Genomic DNA, 22,636 nt, shown 5'->3' with positions numbered 1-22,636 from the left:
CATGCATTGCATTTGATCTGTTCATGCTGTGGAACGTACATCACAGAATCACTGTACAAATGTGTAGAATAATCAGATGCAGCTCATATGTTTTTCTCAGGAGTTTGATCTCTATATCATGTGCTGACCTCCTCCAGGTGAAGGAGTTTGATTCGATCTCCCGTCTCGACCAGTGGCAGACCACCATGTTGCTGCGCATCAAGAAGACTATCCAGGGTGATGCCGGTGACCTAAAGTGATGTGTCCAGGACAAATACTGTGGCATAATATCTAGTTTAATTTCTTACCGTGTGTGTGTGTGTGTGTGTGTGTGTGTGTGTGTGTGTGTGTGTGTGTGTGTGACAATCTGGTTGAACATTTCTGTAGTGATACTAGCTCAAATATCAGCCGTTTCTTGGAAAATTCAGAGGGAACTTGCATTGCAATGGCCTTGCGTTTGAGAAAATAGAAGTATATACAACACTAATATGGATAATTCTCTCATGGAAGGCATTTCTCTATCCCTTTACTTCGCCATGAGGAAATCTTTACCGTACACCCTTGTTTGTGTGTGGCATGCGAGACCCGTAGAGCTGTTCTCTTTCTAATGTTCACCTCAGTGTTGTCACTGGCATTGTCATGCATGATAAATGTTAAAAGTGTGTTAATGTGCTGTGGAATATCAGGATTTTGTGAGTGCACTTTATTTCAGGCCTGATCAGCTGTCCGTTTAGATTGAAAACACATCGCCTTTGCTCAGTTAAACCATTTGTGTGCCACTGGTCTCAGAAATGCATCCTCACGTTGTCTTTGTCGATATGGCAGTGTCAGTTCTGTCGGAGTATTTGCTTTAGTGATTGAATTAAGCGTTGTACATGTCTCATAATCAGTAGAATAGTGTCTCTTTCTCACTTATGGTGGTGAATTTCTCGGCTCAAGTGATTTTTCACAGTGTGATATTACAGAAAGCCTTGATTCTCTAACGCAGATCATGTTGAATATGTACATGTAAGTTCTGATTGCTGATTTCTTAAGTATTATTTGTCATTTTACGTTTATTGGTTGTCGTGTCACATGGATACGGGGCATTTGTTGTTTTGGGCATTCAGACCTTATGAATTATTTTACTTTGAGTGCTACTTTTTGTGCTTTGAAATTCTTTACAATATTGTTGATAATTTAATGAAGAATAAACAGCTTTACTCTTTGTGTCTGTAATTAAATTGATGATTGAATGCTCTATCTAATATGTTGTATGACTGAAAGGGGATTAAAAAATGTATGTTAAAATGTGCTTAAAATAGGCAAGTCTTATTAAGACGTTTTAATAAATGTTCTAACTATTTATTCAAAGAGAAATGAATAAATAATCATCCACAGCATGTCTGGAGTTTATGGTCATATTTTATATTCATCCTCATGCATGGAAACTCTGAACAGCAAAAATCTGCAGTAAGACGTAATTTTTTTTCTGACAGGTGTATGTGATTTCAAATGCAGTAAGTATATATAGAATATATTTAGACAAAATGATAACAGCTTAATAGGGGTTCAGTTGTTAACATTTATCTAGTTGCTGGACTATCCAAACCCTTATTAGGGCTCCCTGCAATTGATGCCCTCACACACTAATAGTGTCTCCACACTGTACAAGAGCAACAGGAGGACATTATAGCAGAACACCTCTCAGTATTCTCTGGCTTAGGCAAATAAAAAGAGCAATACAAAAGTTGGAGCTAGCTGTTGTCCCATATGCTCTATCTTCTCCGTGCCGTGTGCCCCTGCCAATGAGAGATAAGGTGCAAGCAGAGTTAAAGGTACAATGTGTAAGACTTTTGTAATAAAATATCCAAAAATCACACAGTGTGATATATTTCCTGCAGTTGTGTACTTACAATATCCCAAAAGTTCCCAAAGATTTTTAATTTCCAATTTTAAGTAATGGGCCGTCCCGGGCTGCGTTCCAGTCCACTTTTAGACACGCACTTGCGAACTTCCCTAAGCACTTCCCCTCGGGGGAATCCCTGCCGCCATTTTGAAGTGCGTTCCACTTCGCGAAGTGGACGAGGGAAGTTTAAATGAACAGACTCTCGTTCCCTCGATTTTGACAGAAATCTACTTCATATGTACACTTCAGACAGCTCCATATACCACAATGCAACACGATTGTGACGTCACCACTCTATGATATATTAATTTATTTTTATTTTTATTGAAAACAGCCCAAACACACCTATATACATTTGGATGCTGCATTAAACAAATTCTTAAAGGGAAAAGAAATGTAAATAATAAATTAACTCCAGCTGATTCCAATTGATCAAGGGCTTAGGACGTTCCAGTTCAGTCCATTGCAGTTTCTGCCAGTAGTGGCACTCGTGCAACGTAGGCAATGACGTACATCCGAGTGAACGAGGCAGAGGGAAGTTAGCAAGTGAAGGGCATGACATTTTTGGACTGGAACGCAACCCTGAATGCAGCCCGGGAATCCCTGTTCACTTGTCGCCTGTGACTGACGTAATATCCGCGTTATCCCTGGTTTCTAGCCGCTCGTACTGCCACTGTAACCATGGCGACAGACGTGGACAACTGCGTTACGTCTAGCTCACGCTGTTGTTGTTTCGTTCAAACATTATGGACCATGGCAAGCAGACTTTGGGACAAAAGGAGAACTAAAACGAGGATCAATATTGGCGTGGCGTTTTCGAGATGCCGAGAGCTAGCGTCCGCGACTAACTTCGACTTGACAGAGCTCTTGAATTAACTTTATTAGACAGGTGAGCAAATGTAACATAAAACTAATCACACTCGCAATAACTTTCAACACACTCAAATGCAGTTTAGTGTGATAGTGTAGAGCGAGTGACACAGCCAGAGCCGTCGCATAGACTGTGCGAACTGTGCAACCGCACAGGGCCTCGCGCCACTGAGGGCCTCGCAATCCTGCTTTTTTTTTTTTTTTTTTTCTGTCAAGTTCACATAAAAAAAAATCCAACAAATTAAGCGGGTTTTTCATTGTCGCTATGTACGTAATGCGTCCTCACTGAAGACAGGAGAGCGGGAAAGCTAAAGCGAGGGAAAGCCAACATGTCAGCTGCAAGAGAACGCGACCGATTTCGGAAGCACGAATCAAGTTCTGAGAAAAGGAAATGTCAATCTTCATCTTTATAACAGAAGATAAAATACAATACAACAATCTTCAAGATACAGTAAATCTTCAAATGTGTAACGGATTGTCAACTTAAAAACTGTCTTATGTGGTGGAACAAGCAATGCTATATAGAAATATGTAGTTAGCATCTTAATTTAATCTTTGTTTTATTATTTTATTAGTTCATTAACTAATTGTTAACTCAACTAATTTAACGTAAAGAGCTGGATACTATTACTAATTAAATAAATGTCAACTAGCCTAAATGCATTGATTAGAATTGCCATAGACTAAATATTTTTGTAGTCGACTAGTAGCCTAGTCATTCATTTAAGCAATTAGTTGACTAATCTCACGTTTATATTAATTTCTGCTTAAATACTGAGTGTATGGAGGAATATAGCCTATTCCGCGCTCAAGTGCATAAATCTTGCCGCAAAGCACCGGCCAAAGCAGGCTAATGATAATATGTCTGAAAAAATAACGAGGCATTTTTATTGTTTATTAATAAAAATAAAAAATATTTCTAAATCAGTGTCGGCTGCAAACACATCCATCTCCGCTGTAAGTGGATGCGTCTTTAGAGAGAAATGCACCTTTCATACGGATTATTATTACAGCCTAATCAGTCGGTATTTGTTTTCGATTAATTTTTTTTCGTTTAAAAGTGGAAATTTCGAGATTTATATAGAAATATTCATCATGTTCTTGAGGCTATACACTGTATTTCAGTTCATTTTTGAGACGCGCTCCAGTTCACGCCACGGAGACAATGAAAGCGCGCCTTGTTTGTTTTATTTTACAAAAGGTCAACGTTGTTATTGTGAGTTTGCGACTGATGCATTATTCTTTTATGTATGACCAGAATAGATTGAGTATTTAAAGTTGTTTCCACTGTTGATAGGAAAATGAAAGTGTTCGCGCCGACGTCTGTCATACAGTGCGCACTCCACACTCCGCAAACACTTGGATATGCACCTATAATAGCGAACATGTATCTAGGTTAAAGTTAGAGCGAGCTGGACGGATAAGTCCTTTTCATGTTTAACAAATCAAATCATGCATTTTCTAGCTACCGCGAGTCAGCGCTGCACCAGTTTGAAAAAGTTAAACGCATAACGAGTGTAACGAGAGAGCGGCCCCACTGAGGGGGATGCAGAGATTTTTCTGCGTCTTTATATTAACATTTCTGATTGTTTAAATGATCAGCCCTTGGGGGCCTTACAATGCGGTGCCCCAGGGAATTGCCTGACCTATTGCGGCGCCTCAGACTATGTGCATGATTATGTATTATTCTACTTGATAAAAACGTATTGCAGCGAGATTATTCGTGCAATAGAACTAGAACAGCTACGCGTGACTGTTATTCATGCGCAATTGAGCATCCACATCAAAGAGCAGGGCCTCGCATTTCAAGTTCGCACAGGGCCTCGCACCCCACCTGCGACGGCACTGGACACAGCGCTGCGTTACCTCACAAGTTTTATTCGTCTAATAAACTGACCTGTGAGTATTAATACAGCACTTGCGTTCGGTAGAATGAAATGTCTCATACAGACAAACTAACACACAGAATAACATTATAACTTTAACACACTCAGATGCAGTTTAGTGTGATAGTGTAGAGCGAGTGAGACAGCGCTGCGTTACCTCACAAGTTTTATTCGTCTAATAAACTGACCTGTGAGTATTAATACAGCACTTGTGGGTAGTTCGGTAGAATGAAATGTCCTTATTCCTTTATATCCGCGGGACTCGCGTGTGGCGCTGATATCTGTCTCTCATTAGCAATCGCGCCCTACTTTATCCCACAGTCATGTTAAAAACATCAATGTATTCACTCATCCATAAACATTATTAGATCCATCAGCTTGACGACAAGTTCCATAATTCCGCCGGAATTTTGCGTCATCAATGTACGCCTTTGTTCCCTTTCGTAGTCACTTCGAGTTACGTCGAAATGACGACGAATGGGGTTCGCTTAGAAGCCTATCCTCTTCGAATATTAATAAAACGAGCCAATGGCAAGCAAATGCCATGGGTCTGCTGAATTTGCATAGCGTAACTCCGCCCCACAGTGTGGGTATATAAGGAAGTGAGCCGGCAACATGCAGATATGTTTTCGCTTTCGGAGCCAAGTTTATCCTTCACTCCACAAGCCATCCTGAGTATCATCTCTATTCCTCTTCGAGACGAGCTTCCCTCCAGGTGTTGGTGTGACAGCGAGTTCCAGCGAGTGCACATTCCCTGCGATCTGAGCAGTGATCTGCCAGTGTGTGTGTGTTCTCTCCCTGGTCGCTTCAGCATCTGCGGGGATTTCTCCTTCTCTCTAAAAGAGCAAAGCGCGTGGCACGTCTTTTTAAAGATGCATCGCCCGTGCCCTTCTGGTTGTGGTCACTGGCTGTCTGATTTAGATGGGCACAATCGCTGTTTTGCGTGTTTGGGCTTAGAGCACGCCAAAGCAGCGCTTGTGGATGACTCATGTTTTCATTGCGGAAACATGACCATCGCGACACTACGGTCGAGACTCAGTGATCTCGAAAGAGTGAGAGTCCCCTCATCCACACCCCGATCTACCCCCTCTAGTAATAGAGCTGGTACTTCGGCTGGTGGCCAGGGTGACCTGAGGGTGACGGTGTGGCAACAACAACCGACGATTCGTCCTCGGGCCACATCCCCCTCTCAAGTGCCGCAACCCGCGAGCCGACCAGATGATGCGCTCGATCAGTCCCGGCCAACGGTCGGCGGCGGACCGAGTGCGCCGTCTGGCGCTCCTAATGACGATGCTATGTCGATCACAGCATCACAAGGTGGGCAGGAGTCCTCGGGAGATGAGGGGTCGGCTGTGCTGCCGCCTCCGGGCGCGTCAGCATTGCCCGATCCTGATCCCGAGCTGACGGCCATGCTTTCCCGGGCAGCCGCGAGCATCGGGTTAGAGTGCAATCCGCCACCCTGCCCCGAGCGCTCGCGTCTGGACGATTGGTTTTTGGGCGCGGCCGCCGATTCACGTCGGCGTCCAACCCCAATGCCTTTCTTCCCGGATGTGCATGAGGAGGTCTCGAGGTCCTGGAAGACACCCTTGTCTTCCCGTGATCGCTCGGCGACCTCCTCCGCCTTTCCTCCTCTCGATCAGGCGGCTGTTTACGGGTACACTGGGGTGCCTATGGTTGAACGCTCTGTTGCGATGCAACTGTGTCCACAGAGTGCTTCTTCCCGTGGTGATCCTAAGCACCCCTCCAAGGCCTGTAGGTTTTCGTCGACCCTGGTGGCGAAGACCTATAGAGCTGCGGGGCAGGCAGCCGCCTCATTGCATGCCATGGCCACTCTGCAGGTCTACCAGGCCCAGATGCTCAGGGACATGCACGAGGGGAGGACTGACCCAGGGCTCTTCTATGAGCTGCGTGCCGCCACTGACCTCGCTCTCCGGGCGACGAAAGTGACCGCACGCTCCCTGGGCCAGGTGATGTCCACTAGTGTGGTCCAGGAGAGACACCTCTGGCTCAACCTGGCCGATATGAGGGACGCTGAGCGGACTCGTCTGCTTGACGCCCCCATATCCCAGGCTGGCCTCTTCGGCGGAGCGGTTGAAGATTTTGCCCAACAGTTTTCAACCGCCCAGAAGCAGACTGAGGCTATTCGTCATGTTCTGCCCCGACGGCCCGCTGCTGCCTCCACCCAGCCGTCGGTTCAGACGCCTCAGCCTGCTCGCCGCCGAGGGCGCCCTCCCGCGGCTCCCGCCCCTCCCGCACGGCCCCAGCAGCAGCCTTCACCCGGGCCGCGTCGTGGAGGACGCCGCAGGCAGGCGCCCCAGCCCTCTCCAGCCCCGCGCCCCGCTAAACGCCAGGCCAAGCGGCGCTCCTGAGACGGGCTGCTCAGAGATGGCCATCAGTTCTTCTCAGGAGATGGTAGCAGGACCACTCCTTCCCCCGGTGGAGGGCCGGGGGAGAATCCTTTGTTCTCCACTCCCCGCTGCTCACCCACGGGTGGGCAGCACCCTAATGTGGTTAAAGAAAGAACTGATATCCCCATCTCTGAGCCCCCAGAAGGGAATGACAGTGCGCGCCGCCCACGGGCCCCGCCGCTCTCATCCCCTTCTGTCGCCAGACCCCTGCCAGAGCACGCCCCCGTGGAACGCTGGTCCTTCCCTGGCTCCCTCTGGCAGGACGCGGCTAATGACCGTGCCCCCACACCGGGCCGCTATGCCACCCACGTCCGGGCCGGTCATTCCGCTTCGCTGCACCCCCGCGGGGACGTCTGTCGTCCGCATGACCCCGCTGGCACAGTCCTTGGGAGCCTGGTTAGAGCTTCCCAACCTGTCCCGCTGGCTCGCGCGGACCATCAGGCTCGGCTATGCGATTCAGTTCGCGCGGTCTCCTCCCCGCTTCAGGGGAGTCCGCTTCACTATGGTCGGTGGCAATGCCCCTGTCATGAGAGCGGAGGTCGCCACCCTGCTGGCGAAGGGTGCGATCGAGACTGTCCCTCCAGCCGCAATGAGGTCCGGCTTCTACAGCCCCTACTTCATTGTCCCCAAGAAAACCGGTGGGTTACGACCAATCCTGGATCTGCGCGTCTTGAACCGTTCCCTTCACAGGCTTCCGTTCAAGATGCTCACGGCCAAGCGCATTTTCGAATGTGTGCAGCCACAGGATTGGTTTGCAGCGATCGACCTGAAGGACGCCTACTTTCATGTCTCCATTCTTCCTCGACACAGGCCGTTTCTACGGTTTGCTTTCGAGGGGCAGGCATACCAGTACGCGGTCCTCCCATTCGGGCTGGCCCTGTCTCCTCGCGTCTTCACGAAGGTCGTCGAGGCAGCCCTTGTGCCGCTACGGCAACACGGGGTTCGCATCCTGAATTATCTCGACGACTGGCTAATCCTAGCTCACTCTCGGGACCAGGTTTGCGAACACAGGGACCTAGTGCTCCGGCACCTAGTCCGTCTGGGCCTTCGGGTCAACTGGGAGAAGAGCAAACTTTGCCCCGTGCAGAGGATCTCTTTTCTCGGTATGGAAATCGACTCGGTCGCCATGTGCGCGCAGCTTACGAGCGAGCGCGCGCAGTCACTGCTGACTTGCCTGAGACAAATCCAGAGCAAGAGTGCGGTTCCACTGAAACTTTTTCAGAGGCTCCTGGGGCATATGGCATCTGCAGCCGCGGTAACGCCGCTCGGATTGCTTCATATGAGACCGCTTCAGCACTGGCTTCACGATCGAGTCCCGAGGTGGGCATGGCACCAGGGCAAGCTCCGAGTACCAGTTACTCCGACCTGCCGTCAGACCTTCTCCCCGTGGACGAACCTCAGCTTTCTACGGGCCGGAGTGCCCTTAGAACGAGTTTCCAGGCATGTTGTTGTGTCAACGGATGCCTCCTCCACGGGCTGGGGTGCCATGTGCAATGGACATGCTGCCGCGGGCTCCTGGACAGGACCCCACCGCCTATGGCATGTCAATTGCCTCGAGTTGCTGGCAGTACGTCTCGCTCTGCACCGCTTCCGGGCGCTGCTCAAGAACCAGCACGTACTAGTCCGATCAGACAAGACCGCGACAGTAGCGTACATCAACCGACAAGGTGGTCTACGCTCCCGCCGTATGTCGCAACTCGCCCGCCACCTCCTCTTATGGAGTCAGAAGCATCTGAGGTCGCTTCGAGCCATTTATATTCCGGGAGACCTGAACTGTGCAGCCGACGAGCTCTCACGGCTTCAGCCTCTTCCTGGAGAATGGAGACTCCATCCCCAGGCGGTCCAGCTGATTTGGGATCAGTTCGGGGACGCACAGGTAGACCTGTTTGCCTCCCACGACTCGTCCCACTGCGCCCAGTTTTACTCCCTGACCGAGGGCACGCTCGGCACGGACGCTCTGGCGCACAGCTGGCCCCGGGGCCTCCGCAAATATGCGTTTCCCCCAGTGAGCCTTCTTGCACAGACCCTGTGCAAGATCAGGGAGGACGAGGAGCAGGTCATATTGGTTGCGCCGCACTGGCCCACCCGAACCTGGTTCTCCGAACTTGTACTCCTCGCGACAGCACCTCCCTGGCCAATTCCTCTGAGGAAGGACCTCCTTTCTCAGGGACGGGGCACCCTTTGGCACCCTCGTCCCGATCTCTGGAACCTCCACGTGTGGCTCCTGGACGGGACGAGGCAGGTTTGAGTACCCTACCACCAGCGGTGGTGGCTACCATCACTTCCGCTAGAGCGTCGTCCACTAGACATGCCTACGCGTTGAAGTGGAACCTCTTCGTCTCTTGGTGCTCTTCTCACTCAGAAGACCCCAGATCATGCCCGATCAGTGTCGTGCTTTCCTTCCTGCAGGATGGGTTGGAGCGAAGGCTGTCTCCCTCCACCCTGAAAGTATATGTTGCCGCTATCGCCGCACATCACGACGCAGTTGATGGTAAGTCCGTGGGAAAGCACGACCTGGTCATCAGGTTCCTGAGAGGAGCGAGGAGACTACAGCCTCCTCGCCCTCCTCTCGTTCCCTCTTGGGACCTCTCAGTGGTACTAACTGCCCTGCAGAGTGCTCCCTTTGAGCCTCTGCAATCAGTGGAGCTTAAGTTCCTGTCAATTAAGACAGCGCTCCTGGTTGCTCTGGCCTCCATCAAGAGGGTAGGGGACCTGCACGCATTTTCTGTAGACGAAGCGTGCCTGGAATTCGGGCCGGCCTTTTCTCACGTGATCCTGAGACCCCGGCCTGGATATGTGCCCAAGGTTCCCACCACTCCCTTCCGGGACCAGGTGGTGAACCTGCAAGCGCTGCCCCTGGAGGAGGCAGACCCAGCCTTGGCATTGCTCTGTCCAGTACGCGCCCTCCGTGCTTACGTAGACAGAACGCAATGTTTCAGGACCTCAGACCAGCTCTTTGTCTGTTATGGTGGGAAGCTGAAGGGAAGGGCTCTCTCCAAGCAAAGGTTGTCTCACTGGATAGTGGACGCCATTGCTTTGGCTTACCAGCAGCAAGGTCGACCGTGCCCCCTTGGTGTGACGGCCCACTCCACCCGGAGTGTGGCCTCCTCTTGGGCTCTAGCGCATGGCGCCTCGCTAACAGACATCTGCAGAGCTGCAGGCTGGGCGACACCCAACACATTCGCCAGATTCTACAATCTCCGAGTGGAGCCAGTGTCCTCCCGAGTACTCGCTTCAACCAGCCGGTGCTAGGACCCGCTCAGGTGTCTTCGCTTGCTCGCCATTCCACTCCACGGACTGGATACGTGCGATATTCTCCTCAGGTGAGCCTGATAAGCCCTGAGTTCCTCCAGCGCTGTTGACGTCAACGCCAGAGTTATGCCTCCGGCAGCTTTCGCGTTGGCTAGGTGCCACCATGTGCATGGTTCCCCCGCTGGGCGACCCCCACGTGTGTATTTCCACTGTAAGCCTCCTTCGAGCATGTGTCTTTCCCTTGGCAAGCCAGTCTGCCACCCCTGGGGTTGAAATACTCCACCCTACGGGCTGGACACCCCAGTGTTATCCGTATGCACCCCCCTCCGGGTCATATGTGTTTTCTTAAGTCCCCCCCCTTCGGGCGGGCACTGATTGCATATTCCACTGTGATATGCTTCCCAGTGTACCTTGGTATTCCTGTGTTAAGTAGGAGTCCTTCGTCCGTGCTAGTCTCACGACAGGGAGCTCAGACTTACGCAGGGCACTGGAAGACAGCCGAGGTGGCGTGATTGGACTGGGAACCCCATTCGTCGTCATTTCGACGTAACTCGAAGTGACTACGAAAGGGAACGTCTCGGTTACGGATGTAACCCTCGTTCCCTGAGTAGGGAACGGAGACGTTACGTCTTCCTGCCACTTCCGCTGTACCGCTGGAACAGCCTGAGTTCAGCTTGGCTCCTTCAGCGAAGAAACATATCTGCATGTTGCCGGCTCACTTCCTTATATACCCACACTGTGGGGCGGAGTTACGCTATGCAAATTCAGCAGACCCATGGCATTTGCTTGCCATTGGCTCGTTTTATTAATATTCGAAGAGGATAGGCTTCTAAGCGAACCCCATTCGTCGTCATTTCGACGTAACGTCTCCGTTCCCTACTCAGGGAACGAGGGTTACATCCGTAACCGAGACGTTATTGGTTGAGGTTAGCGACCCCTAGTGGCGATTTTTAAACATATTGTAGCTTTAAAACGCATGGAGGATATGGGAGTGATTTCTAAAGTGACTCCATGGTGTGCAGGCATGGTGCCAGTGCTCAAGACTCAAGGAAAGATACGCCTGTGTGTGGATTTGACGCACCTAAATAAGTGGATGCGTAGAGAACGTCACATCCTCCCTGCTGTAGAGGAGACACTTGCAGACTGGTTAAACTGACCGTCTGCTAGCTGTCTCACGTCACAGACGTCAGATAAATCATCTAAATGGACAACATATACAGTATGTTAGACCCTATACTGACTTAGCTACTGAGACCCTTCCAGAGGTCATATCCTCTTCTTAAAATCATTAATTCATCTCTGTCATTAGGATACCAAAAACTTTTAAGCTGGCTATTATCAAACTTGATAAGATTATTTAAACTTGAATTAGTCAATTACAGAGTCGAACCTTTTCTGTCAAAGATACTGAAAAGGCAGTATCCTCACAACTACTATATGTTTCTTTTCAGAAAGAAATGGTATCTGCGAGGAATTCCAGTCAGGATTTAGACCGTTTAAAGCTGATCGTAGACTCGTCATCTTTTTCCAAATAATACAATTACTGGCTGAAAATACGAATTAGAATTCTTATTAATATTAGAGTTCCAATGCATGGAAAAATAAGTCATATTTAAAATAATAATTGAAGAATTTTTAAACGTTAAAAAATATATATTATTTAAAAAAATATTATTAAGATTGTATTATTCATTTGTTTAACTTTTATTAAATTTGAAATGATTTTCACTTCCTAACTAAAACGTATTGCTGACAAATGGGTAAACCCCCAAAAAAGTATAAAGATTTAAAAATTATCCTTAATTTGTATTTGGGGGCTGCACTGTGATCTTTAAATGGAGTCTGATTATAATATGTCTTCAGATTATTCTTGTTTTAAATATGTCTGACAATATTTTTTTTGGTATAAACTATTGTTACACTGAATGATATTATTAGTTGGTGTCTTTTGTAAATCATGTTTAAAATGTATGATAATCATAATTTTTTGCTCAGGAAAATATAAAATTAAACACAACACATTCCAATGTAGTGGGGATATTTAAAAAAGCTGTATTAAAATTTAATTTTGGTGATCCTTGAACCCCCATTTTCGTCTTTGACCCAATCACAAATTATATTTATTGCCAGTAAAACTAAGGTCTCATTTTAATTTGACTTAATTTGCCATTAAATCATTAACCAGATTAACGATCAATCAATCAGTTAATTAAACTTTTGCCAAAAATTACCAAAATGCCATCCGAATTCGACAAATACAAAAAACTATTGTCCCTAATAATCATAAACATAATGCAGGGCAAACTGTAATTTGAACTGCAGAAGTGCTAAACTGATCACTGCATCATAATTAACAACACACAAACAATCAATGAATCAAACTCACTAAGACTGCCGTCAGTTTCTTTTCAATGCATCATTTTATTATATCCATGTATGTGGTTACAGTTAAATCAATCAACGAATGGGATCATGTCGCTGGTGGTGGGAACAGGGCTTCAATCATGGGACAAAGCTTGTTGACGAACATTTTTTTTGTCATAGTTTTCATTAACAAATTAAAAGTGTGAACCCAGCACTTTCTCCCTCACCATTATAAACCCTGCAAAAAATAATTTCCCCGTCTGAACATAAAAATGAACATTTGTGAGCAACAACTTGCAGCTAAAATAAAAAAAAGCATGAAATAATCTTCACAAAAAACAACAACAACAACAACAAAAAAACAGCATGAAAGGCTTGTTAGACCAAATCAGGTTAAACTCTTTGTTGTAATTAAACAAGTACATCAAGATATTTTGAACTCCCACAACCACAAGGTACAGATGATACAGAACAGACATACGTATATAGATGGACATAAATGATAGAATAAGATTAATCTACCAGAATATCTTCAAATACAATCACTATTTATTAACTGACTCATAAATTTGATTCTTTTAACTTGTCATTTATTTGTTTATTATGGTAATTTACCTAAAAAATATATTGTTATTGTCTGATTGACACTTGAAAATATTAAACTGACTGATTCAAATTTGATACTTTAATCATAACAATCATATGCAATAATACCCCTGATATATGAGTATATATTGCTGTTTAGATGTAATTATTTTAGATGTCCAGATATTTGATACTGTCAGCAACAGATGTGTATACCTGAGGCTAAATGAAGTAGAGACCCAGAGCATCAATCTCAGCTCTGCTTCTTCCCAAAATGCCGCAAAACTTTCCAGTCTCCACATCAATCTTTACAGGATTACCCAGGTGATCACACTTAACAGACATCGTCTCTCGACTGTCACCACCGTTTTTGACAACCACAAATTCCAGACCCCCACATCTGGTGTGATCACGATTTGGCCACAGTATTGCAGAATGAATTCTATCAGTTTCGTCAAGGGTAAATGTTGTTTCTTTAGGTCCTTTAGAATAACCAACTTTCACCATGTGCTCCTTGTTGGAAATCTGGATTGTGTTCAGAGCCCTCTAAAAAGCACAAATGTATTTAATGTGAATCAATGACCTAAATAATAACAATGTGATTCAAATAGTAGGAATCAAAGAAGATAAATTAGAAAACAATCTTCACACACCTCGCCGTAAGTTATGATGATCTTTGTAGTGTTGGGGGAAAAGGTTTTAAAGGAGAATTGACAACCTCCGTCCCCACCCACAATCTCTGGTTCTGAGAGAGAGAGAGAGAGAGAGAGAGAGAGAGAGAGAGAGAGAGAGAGAGAGAGAGAGAGAGAGAGAGAGAGAGAGAGAGAGAGAGAGAGAGAGATAGAGAGAGAGAGAGAGAGAGCCGTTTGTTCCATTCACTGTGCATTGCTAAATAAAGAAAGATAATTGTTGAGCTTTGACAGATGTTAAGTAATTATTACAGATGGACATGAATGGATGAAAATTTCATTACATAATGAAGCTTGAGATTTTTGCAACAAATTGCTACATCCTGGACAATTGTTATCCCTCTTCCAAAAGAGATGTCTATTGATATCGCAGGCACAGTAATATGGATGGAAGTTGGGAAGTTTCTATATTCCCTCATAGAAAAGAGCGCAAAAGACTGTCAAAGCCAGTAAAGAAAGATTTACTAATGAAAGTCGGTATGTGTTGAAAGAGGTAAAGACATTTAGGCAAAATAACCATTTTAACCGAGATAATGTGACCTACAAGTATTAAAGGCAGAGAGGCCAACTTACACAACTTGGATTTATCCACAAGCGATTGAAAAAAGCTTGCAAATAAAGTATTGTAAGCTTTTTCTTTTTACATTAATAAAAGACCCCAAGGTATTTTAAACCATCAGAAGCAATCTTTTAAGGGTAATAGTGATCATGGAGGTTTTTTAGTTTCAGAGTTAACAAAAAAGTTCACACTTTATTTATTGTAGATTAGTTCACTTAAGTGCCATTTTGTCAAGCAACAACAACAACAACAATCACCTTGAACTCAGGTTGCAGGAGGCACAGCTGTGCTATACTGTATCAGAGCACTGCCCACAACACATCATGTATCTCTAATGCTGCCACTCAAGTACTGTACATTTGCAATTGGGTGAAAAGGGGACTAAAAACCATTAAAGTATACAGCAATGAAGGAATCCTTGCAGCAGTCATACATACCAGGACAACAATGAGATCCTCCTAGGGCTGCAACTTTGATTGGCTCTGATTCCATGGCTCTACTAAATAAAAGTAATGAAAAAAGAAAATATTTATAAATTGTCACCTTTATTATTCTAAAATTCTTAAGGAAAGTTTTATTGTATTTTAATTTAAGTCAGGTAACACACAGGTTAGCAGGTACACATACAACATTGAACTTTTATACATTTAGTTTCATTATTTTTTTTTAAAGATACAATTTAACTGTATTAATTTTATTAGTTCTCAAAATGATTTAAAATCCCTTAGAAATATGTAGGTGATATAATTCAGTGTTTTTTTAAAGGACAAGTTCTGTATTTTACACTTAAAGCCCTGTTTACAGATTGTATCTGATGAAATAGAACGGTTAAGATTAAACTTTGGACACATGCTGCTGTCCTGAGAATTTTAGGTTAAATTTTAGGTTTTAGGTAAAATTTAAATTCTATTGTATCTTCTTCTGCGGAATACTCATTTGATTATTATAATGATTTTTGAATCTGTACTGCAATATAGTTGTTGAGGTCTAAACATCTAATAATCTTTTGGTGACTATTTACATGTTCATAAAGTCTTGACTCACCTGGAGTTTCTGTGTGTCTTCGGTATGTAAAGAGATGTTGTCTTCTGAAGCCCTCTGGGTGATACTTATATTAACATTTTTTAGTAAATGTTTAACTGGGGAAAGAAATTCTACAGAAATTCACCAGAAATATTTTATTGCCCATTCTCATGTAATACTGTACATCTGGTTATGTGGTATAAGCTTTATCTTTGGAAGATAAATGGAAGCAAATACAGAGCTAAATCACTAATACGCTGTTCATTGTAGGAAAGGCTACTAATTTACAAACTCATTGTTAGCCTTTTTCATAGTCAAAATTGAACTAATAAACTGTTAATCAGTGTGTGTAGGAAAGGCCACTCATTTACAAACTCATTGTTATAATTTTTCATAGTCGATATCTAAATTCCCCTAGGGTGTTTTTTCCAGTAATGAAACCCATAAAATCTTTGCTTTATTTTCACATTTACATTACATTTAATCATTTATCCAAAGCAACTTACAAATGAGGAGAACAGAGAGAATGGTAAGTGTTCGTGTTAATGGGTCAAATGGGTCTTCAGCCGTTGACTAAAGACTCATCTCCCCTGGTTGAGTTAGGCAGTCATATTCCACCAGCAAGGTCTGTGAAAGAGATTTCGTGCCTTTTTGAGATGCCACCACAAGGCGCCATCATTTGCAGAACACAAGATTTGGAGGGTAGGTATAGGGGTAAAGAGACAGTGGTTGTTCTGTAGGCAAGCATTAGTCCCTTGAATTTGATGTGAGCGGCTATTGACAAACAGTGCAATTTCATCAGGAGAGGAGTGACGTGCGCTCATTTCAGCTCATTAATGACCACTCTTGCTTCAGTATTCTGGATCCGTTGCAGAGGTTTGACAGTTGATGCTAGAAGGTCTGCCAAGAGAGCATTACAAAAGTCCAGTCTGGATAGAACAAGAGCTTGGACAAGGAGTTGTTATGCATGCTCCGATAGGAAGGGTCTGATCCTCCTAATGTTGTATGAGGCAAATATGGAGGACCGGGCAGTTCTAGCAATGTGGTCTGTGTAAGACTTGATTTTCCGGTAACACTTTAGAATACTGTATCTTTACTGCATAACTAATAAGGAATTATTGAAGAACTAGTAGGTAATTCTTCATTAACTATTTATTCACTAATGTTAACTACTAAGGAAGATGTGGTAAATAATCAGTATTTAATAGAATTTTATGATTGTGTTAAGTAACAGTTAATCAATAACTAATGAATTCTGTCATACCTCCTGAAGAACTACCATTAATTATCTATTAATTAAGGTTCAAGAAAAATTAAGTAACTAATGAACAGTCATACACGGTAGTCACTACAATAATCCAGGTTTTTTTTTTAGCAGTGGAGTGGTGGATGAAGTACACAAATCAAGTGCTTGAGTAAAAGTACAGATACCCCAATAAAATATTAGGCTACTCCAGTAAAATTATTATTAGGCCATTTTCAAAATTACCTAGTAAAAGTACAACGGTAATTACTTTTTAAAGTACTTAAAAAGTAAAAAGCATATTATTATACTTAGTTCTTATACATTTTAAACTTCTTTTGCACCATTCAAGTTCCGGCAATATCACGGTAGACTACATTTTACAGTGATTTGGTGATGCAAGAGCATCAGATGTTAAAATATGTTCTCAGAGCTGTGCACTGTTTGTTTATGGGCAGGTTATGGAGTCAGTCACAGCATATTTCGGCTATGAGTGAAACGCAGGGCGGCGGTCTGAAGTTAGCAGTTTCCCCGCCGAACACGAGCCCAGCTCCCGCAGGAGATCCAGATGCTAATATAGTTATTGTCATAGTTATCTTCTTAGTGTGAACGGGCCTTTAATGTTGTAAAATGAATCATTTATGAAACAATTTCAGTTGTAAAGCAGCTCTACAGAAGACACTAGTGTCATTCAGCTCAATTTAGTTCAGTGTCGTTCAGTTCAATAACTGTCAATGTTGCAGAGTTCATCAATTATGAAACCAGTTCAATTCAGCAATAGTAGTATTGGGGATAGTTCACCCATAGGCTACATGAAAATTCTGTCATCATTTACTCACCCTCGAGTTGTTTCAAACATTTATAAATTTCTTTCTTCTGTTGAACAGAAAGTAAGATATTTTGAAGAATATGACTAACCAAACAACACTTCCAATTTTTTTTAAGTCAATGGGGCGCATCAACTGTTTGGTTACTGACATTCTTTAAAAGCTCTTCTTTTGTGTTCAGCAGAAGAAAGAAATTCATACAGATTTGGGATAACTCGAGGGTGAGTAAATGATGACAAAATGTTCATTTTTGGGTCAACTATCCCTTTAAGCCGGTTGATATTGCAGTTGTCTTACACTGACACCTAGTGGCGTTCATGCAGCAAACATTTTCAGTCACCAATGCCATTGTATAAAAATTCTGTTCCCAGTCAGCTGTTATTAATTCATTTCTTGCTCCTGACATGTAACTGCTCATCTGATGCAAATCTTCTGTTTGTTTTCTTTCAGCTTGCAATTGAAAAGTATGAAGGGATGTTTCCTGCATTCTCTGATTCAAGAGAATGTAAGCTGTTGAAAGTAAGTTCAATTGTTGCATTTATTTAGCAGTATTGCGCTGCAGTGATGATGCATTTTTGTTGGCCATCCCAGAAGATAGCATCCCCTCGACAGGAACCCAACACAATATTTTTCATTGCCTTTTGGATTATTACAGAGAATAAGCTCTATGAGCAAAAGTTTATGATTCTTACATGTTTTGTTCATCATGATGATCACAAATGAACAAAACTTTTATGAATTTTGAAACCTAAATACAATCGCCAGAAGTAAAAGGCTAAATGTGGGCTATAAGTGGACAATCCGTGTAAGGCAATCGGTCAGTATGTACAGTATACTGAGTGCTGTAATGTGGTTGTCATATTTTGCAGTATTTGCACTGATGGTTTTGTCTTCTTGCACAGAAACTATTGGAGGCTCATGAGGAGCAGAACAGCGAGGCGTTCACTGAAGCCGTAAGTTTATATCCTCTAAAATGTGCAGTGGCTTTGGATGATCATACTGTACACTTTCGGATATAAAGGTTCTTTATTGGCATTGATGGGTCCATGGAGAACCTTTAACCTCTGGAAACTTTCCATTGCACAAAATGTTCTTTATAGGTTTTTCAGATAATTCAAATATAAAATATAAAAATAAAAAAAAGGTTATTTTAAGAAAAGGTTCTTTGGGGAACCAACAATGGTTCTTCTGCGAAAACACACTTTTGGAACCTTTGTTTTAAGAGTATAGAAGAGACATCGGGGCTAGTTGTCACACGTGGACTCTGAGGTTTTAAGTCAAAAGTCCAGTTAAACAAATCCTTGTTTTGTTTAGTACTTTAATTTCAACTCTCTTTAAAAAAAATTAGATCATACTGATATTTTTGTTACATTTTACACTGTTGCTATTGTGTTCGTAATTCTGTCTTGCATAATAGATTTAGTTTTGCTGAAAAGACTATTTTTGAAGGTTCATGTCTATATGTAAATTGACTTTCTTAAGAAATAATTGAGAAAAAGGTGTGACAACTAGCCCCTACGTCATTTATATTCATGCATTTGTCAGACATGCATTGCATTTGATCTGTTCATGCTCTGGAACGTACATCACAGAATCACTGTACAAATGTGTAGAAAAATCAGATGCAGCTCATATGTTTTTCTCAGGAGTTTGATCTCTATATCATGTGCTGACCTCCTCCAGGTGAAGGAGTTTGATTCGATCTCCCGTCTCGACCAGTGGCAGACCACCATGTTGCTGCGTATCAAGAAGACTATCCAGGGTGATGCCGGTGACCTGAAGTGATGTGTCCAGGACAAATACTGTGGCATAATATCTAGTTTAATTTCTTACCGTTTTGTGTGTGTGTGTGTGTGTGTGTGTGTGACAATCTGGTTGAACATTTCTGTAGTGATACTAGCTCAAATATCAGCCGTTTCTTGGAAAATTCAGAGGGAACTTGCATTGCAATGGCCTTGCGTTTGAGAAAATAGAAGTATATACAACACTAATATGGATAATTCTCTCATGGAAGGCATTTCTCTATCCCTTTACTTCGCCATGAGGAAATCTTTACCGTACACCCTTGTTTGTACTTGTGTGTGGCATGCGAGACCCGTAGAGCTGTTCTCTTTCTAATGTTCACCTCAGTGTTGTCACTGGCATTGTCATGCATGATAAATGTTAAAAGTGTGTTAATGTGCTGTAGAATATCAGGATTTTGTGAGTGCACTTTATTTCAGGCCTGATCAGCTGTCCGTTTAGATTGAAAACACATCGCCTTTGCTCAGTTAAACCATTTTTGTGCCACTGGTCTCAGAAATGCATCCTCACGTTGTCTTTGTCGATATGGCAGTGTCAGTTCTGTCGGAGTATTTGCTTTAGTGGTTGAATTAAGCGTTGTACATGTTTCATAATCAGTAGAATAGTGTCTCTTTCTCACTTATGGTGGTGAATTTCTCGGCTCAAGTGATTTTTCACAGTGTGATATTACAGAAAGCCTTGATTCTCTAACGCAGATCATGTTGAATATGTACATGTAAGTTCTGATTGCTGATTTCTTAAGTATTATTTGTCATTTTACGTTTATTGGTTGTCGTTTCACATGGATACGGGGCATTTGTTGTTTTGGGCATTCAGACCTTATGAATTATTTTAGTTTGAGTGCTACTTTTTGTGCTTTGAAATTCTTTACAATATTGTTGATAATTTAATGAAGAATAAACAGCTTTACTCTTTTGTCGGTAATTAAATTGATGATTGAATGCTCTATAATATGTTGTATGACTGAAAGGGGATTAAAAAATGTATGTTAAAATGTGCTTAAAATAGGCAAGTCTTATTAAGACGTTTTAATAAATGTTCTAACTATTTATTCAAAGAGAAATGAATAAATAATCATCCACAGCATGTCTGGAGTTTATGGTCATATTTTATATTCATCCTCATGCATAGAAACTCTGAACAGCAAAAATCTGCAGTAAGACGTCATTTTTTTTTCTGACAGGTGTGTGTGATTTCAAATGCAGTAAGTATATATAGAATATATTTAGACAAAATGATAACAGCTTAATAGGGGTTCAGTTGTTAACATTTATGTAGTTGCTGGACTATCCAAACCCTTATTAGGGCTCCCTGCAATTGAGGCCCTCACACTAATAGTGTCTCCACACTGTACAAGAGCAACAGGAGGACATTATAACACCTCTCAGTATTCTCTGGCTTAGGCAAATAAAAAGAGCAATACAAAAGTTGGAGCTAGCTGTTGTCCCATATGCTCTATCTTCCCCGTGCCGTGTGCCCCTGCCAATGAGAGATAAGGTGCAAGCAGAGTTAAAGGTACAATGTGTAAGACTTTTGTAATAAAATATCCAAAAATCACACAGTGTGATATATTTCCTGCAGTTGTGTACTTACAATATCCCAAAAGTTCCCAAAGATTTATAATTTCCAATTTTAAGTAATGGGCCGTCCTGGGCTGCGTTCCAGTCCACTTTTAGACACGCACTTGCGAACTTCCCTAAGCACTTCCCCTCGGGGGAATCCCTGCCGCCATTTTGAAGTGCGTTCCACTTCACGAAGTGGACAAGGGAAGTTAATATGGACAGACTCTCGTTCCCTCGATTTTGACAGAAATCTACTTCATATGTACACTTCAGACAGCTCCATATACCACAGTGCAACACGATTGTGACGTCACCACTCTATGATATATTAAAGGTGCTCTAAGCGATGTCACGCATTTTTTAGGCCAAACATTTTTTTGTCACATACAGCAAATATCTCCTCACTATCCGCTAGCTGTCTGTCTCCTGAACACACTCTAAAAAAACGCGGTCTCTGTAGACACCCCAGGCTCCACAAACAGCAACAAAAACAAACTGGGCTAACCCGCACCACAACATAACAAACAGTGTTCCAGCCAATAACCGACAAGAAGGATTTGGGGGTGGGGTTTGGGGGCTTAGTGCGCGGATGAGGAGGAGGAGGGAGGGTCTAGCTAGCCTCCGTTTTGTTTGGCAATAGTTTGAACGTCAACAAGAAGTGACGTCACCCAGGATCGCTTAGAGAACCTTTAATTTATTTTCATTTTTATTGAAAACAGCCCAAACACACCTATATACATTTGGATGCTGCATTAAACAAATTCTTAAAGGGAAAAGAAATGTAAATAATAAATCAACTCCAGCTGATTCCAAGTGATCAAGGGCTTAGGACGTTCCAATTCAGTCCATTGCAGTTTCCGCCAGTAGAGGCACTCGTGCAACGAAGGCAATGACGTACATCCGAGTGAACGAGGCAGAGGGATGTTAGCAAGTGAAGGGCATGACAATTTTGGACTGGAACGCAGCCCTGAATGCAGCCCGGGAATCCCTGTTCACTTGCCGCCTCTCACTGACGTAATATCCGCGTTATCCCTGGTTTCCGGCCGCTCGTACTGCCACAGTAACCATGGCGACAGACGTGGACAACTGAGTTACGTCTAGCGGCACGCTCACGCTGTTGTTGTTTCGTTCAAACATTATGGACCATGGCAAGCAGACTTTGGGAAAAAACGAGAACTAAAACGAGGAGCAATATCGGCGTGGCGTTTTCGAGATGCCGATAGCTAGCGTCCGCGACTAACTTCGACTTGACAGAGCTCTTGAATTAACTTTATTAGACAGGTGAGCAAATGTAACTAATCACACTCTCAATAACTTTCAACACACTCAAATGCAGTTTAGTGTGATAGTGTAGAGCGAGTGAGACAACGCTGCGTTACCTCACAAGTTTAATTTGTCTAATAAACTGACCTGTGAGTATTAATACAGCACTTGTGGGTAGTTCGGTAGAATGAAATGTCCTTATTCCTTTATATCCGCGGGACTCGCGTGTGGCGCTGATATCTGTCTCTCATTAGCAATCGCGCCCTACTTTATCCCACAGTCATGTTAAAAACATCAATGTATTCACTCATCCATAAACATTATTAGATTCATCAGCTTGACGACAAGTTCCATAATTCCGCCGGAATTTTGCGTCATCAACGTACGCCTGTGTTATTGTAAGAGGTTAGCGACCCCTAGTGGCGATTTTTTACA

General features: G+C 43.4%; 1 protein-coding gene and 1 long non-coding RNA gene across 2 annotated transcripts in view; one reads left to right on the top strand and one right to left on the bottom strand.

The window, feature by feature from the left end:
• Positions 1–14,974, bottom strand: part of LOC306994259 (cytolytic toxin-alpha-like) — a 41,496-nt gene extending 26,522 nt beyond the window's left edge. The window contains exon 1 of the mRNA XM_079639866.1: positions 14,883–14,974. The gene's annotated coding sequence lies outside the window, so the exon portion shown is untranslated. The remainder of the gene's footprint in view (positions 1–14,882) is intronic.
• Positions 14,975–17,981: 3,007 nt separating this feature from the next.
• Positions 17,982–20,461, top strand: LOC306994260. The gene is made up of 3 exons (XR_013796647.1): positions 17,982–18,092; positions 18,476–18,526; positions 19,257–20,461. It is a non-coding gene; the product is annotated as an uncharacterized lncRNA (long non-coding RNA).
• The last annotated feature ends 2,175 nt before the right edge of the window (positions 20,462–22,636 follow it).

Source organism: Phoxinus phoxinus, assembly GCF_949152265.1.
Source record: "Phoxinus phoxinus genome assembly, contig: scaffold_77, whole genome shotgun sequence".
In the NCBI taxonomy this organism is placed as follows: Eukaryota; Metazoa; Chordata; class Actinopteri; order Cypriniformes; family Leuciscidae; genus Phoxinus; species Phoxinus phoxinus.
The sequence above is the reverse complement of the archived record's forward strand: the minus strand, read 5'-3'. Positions and strand labels throughout refer to the sequence as shown.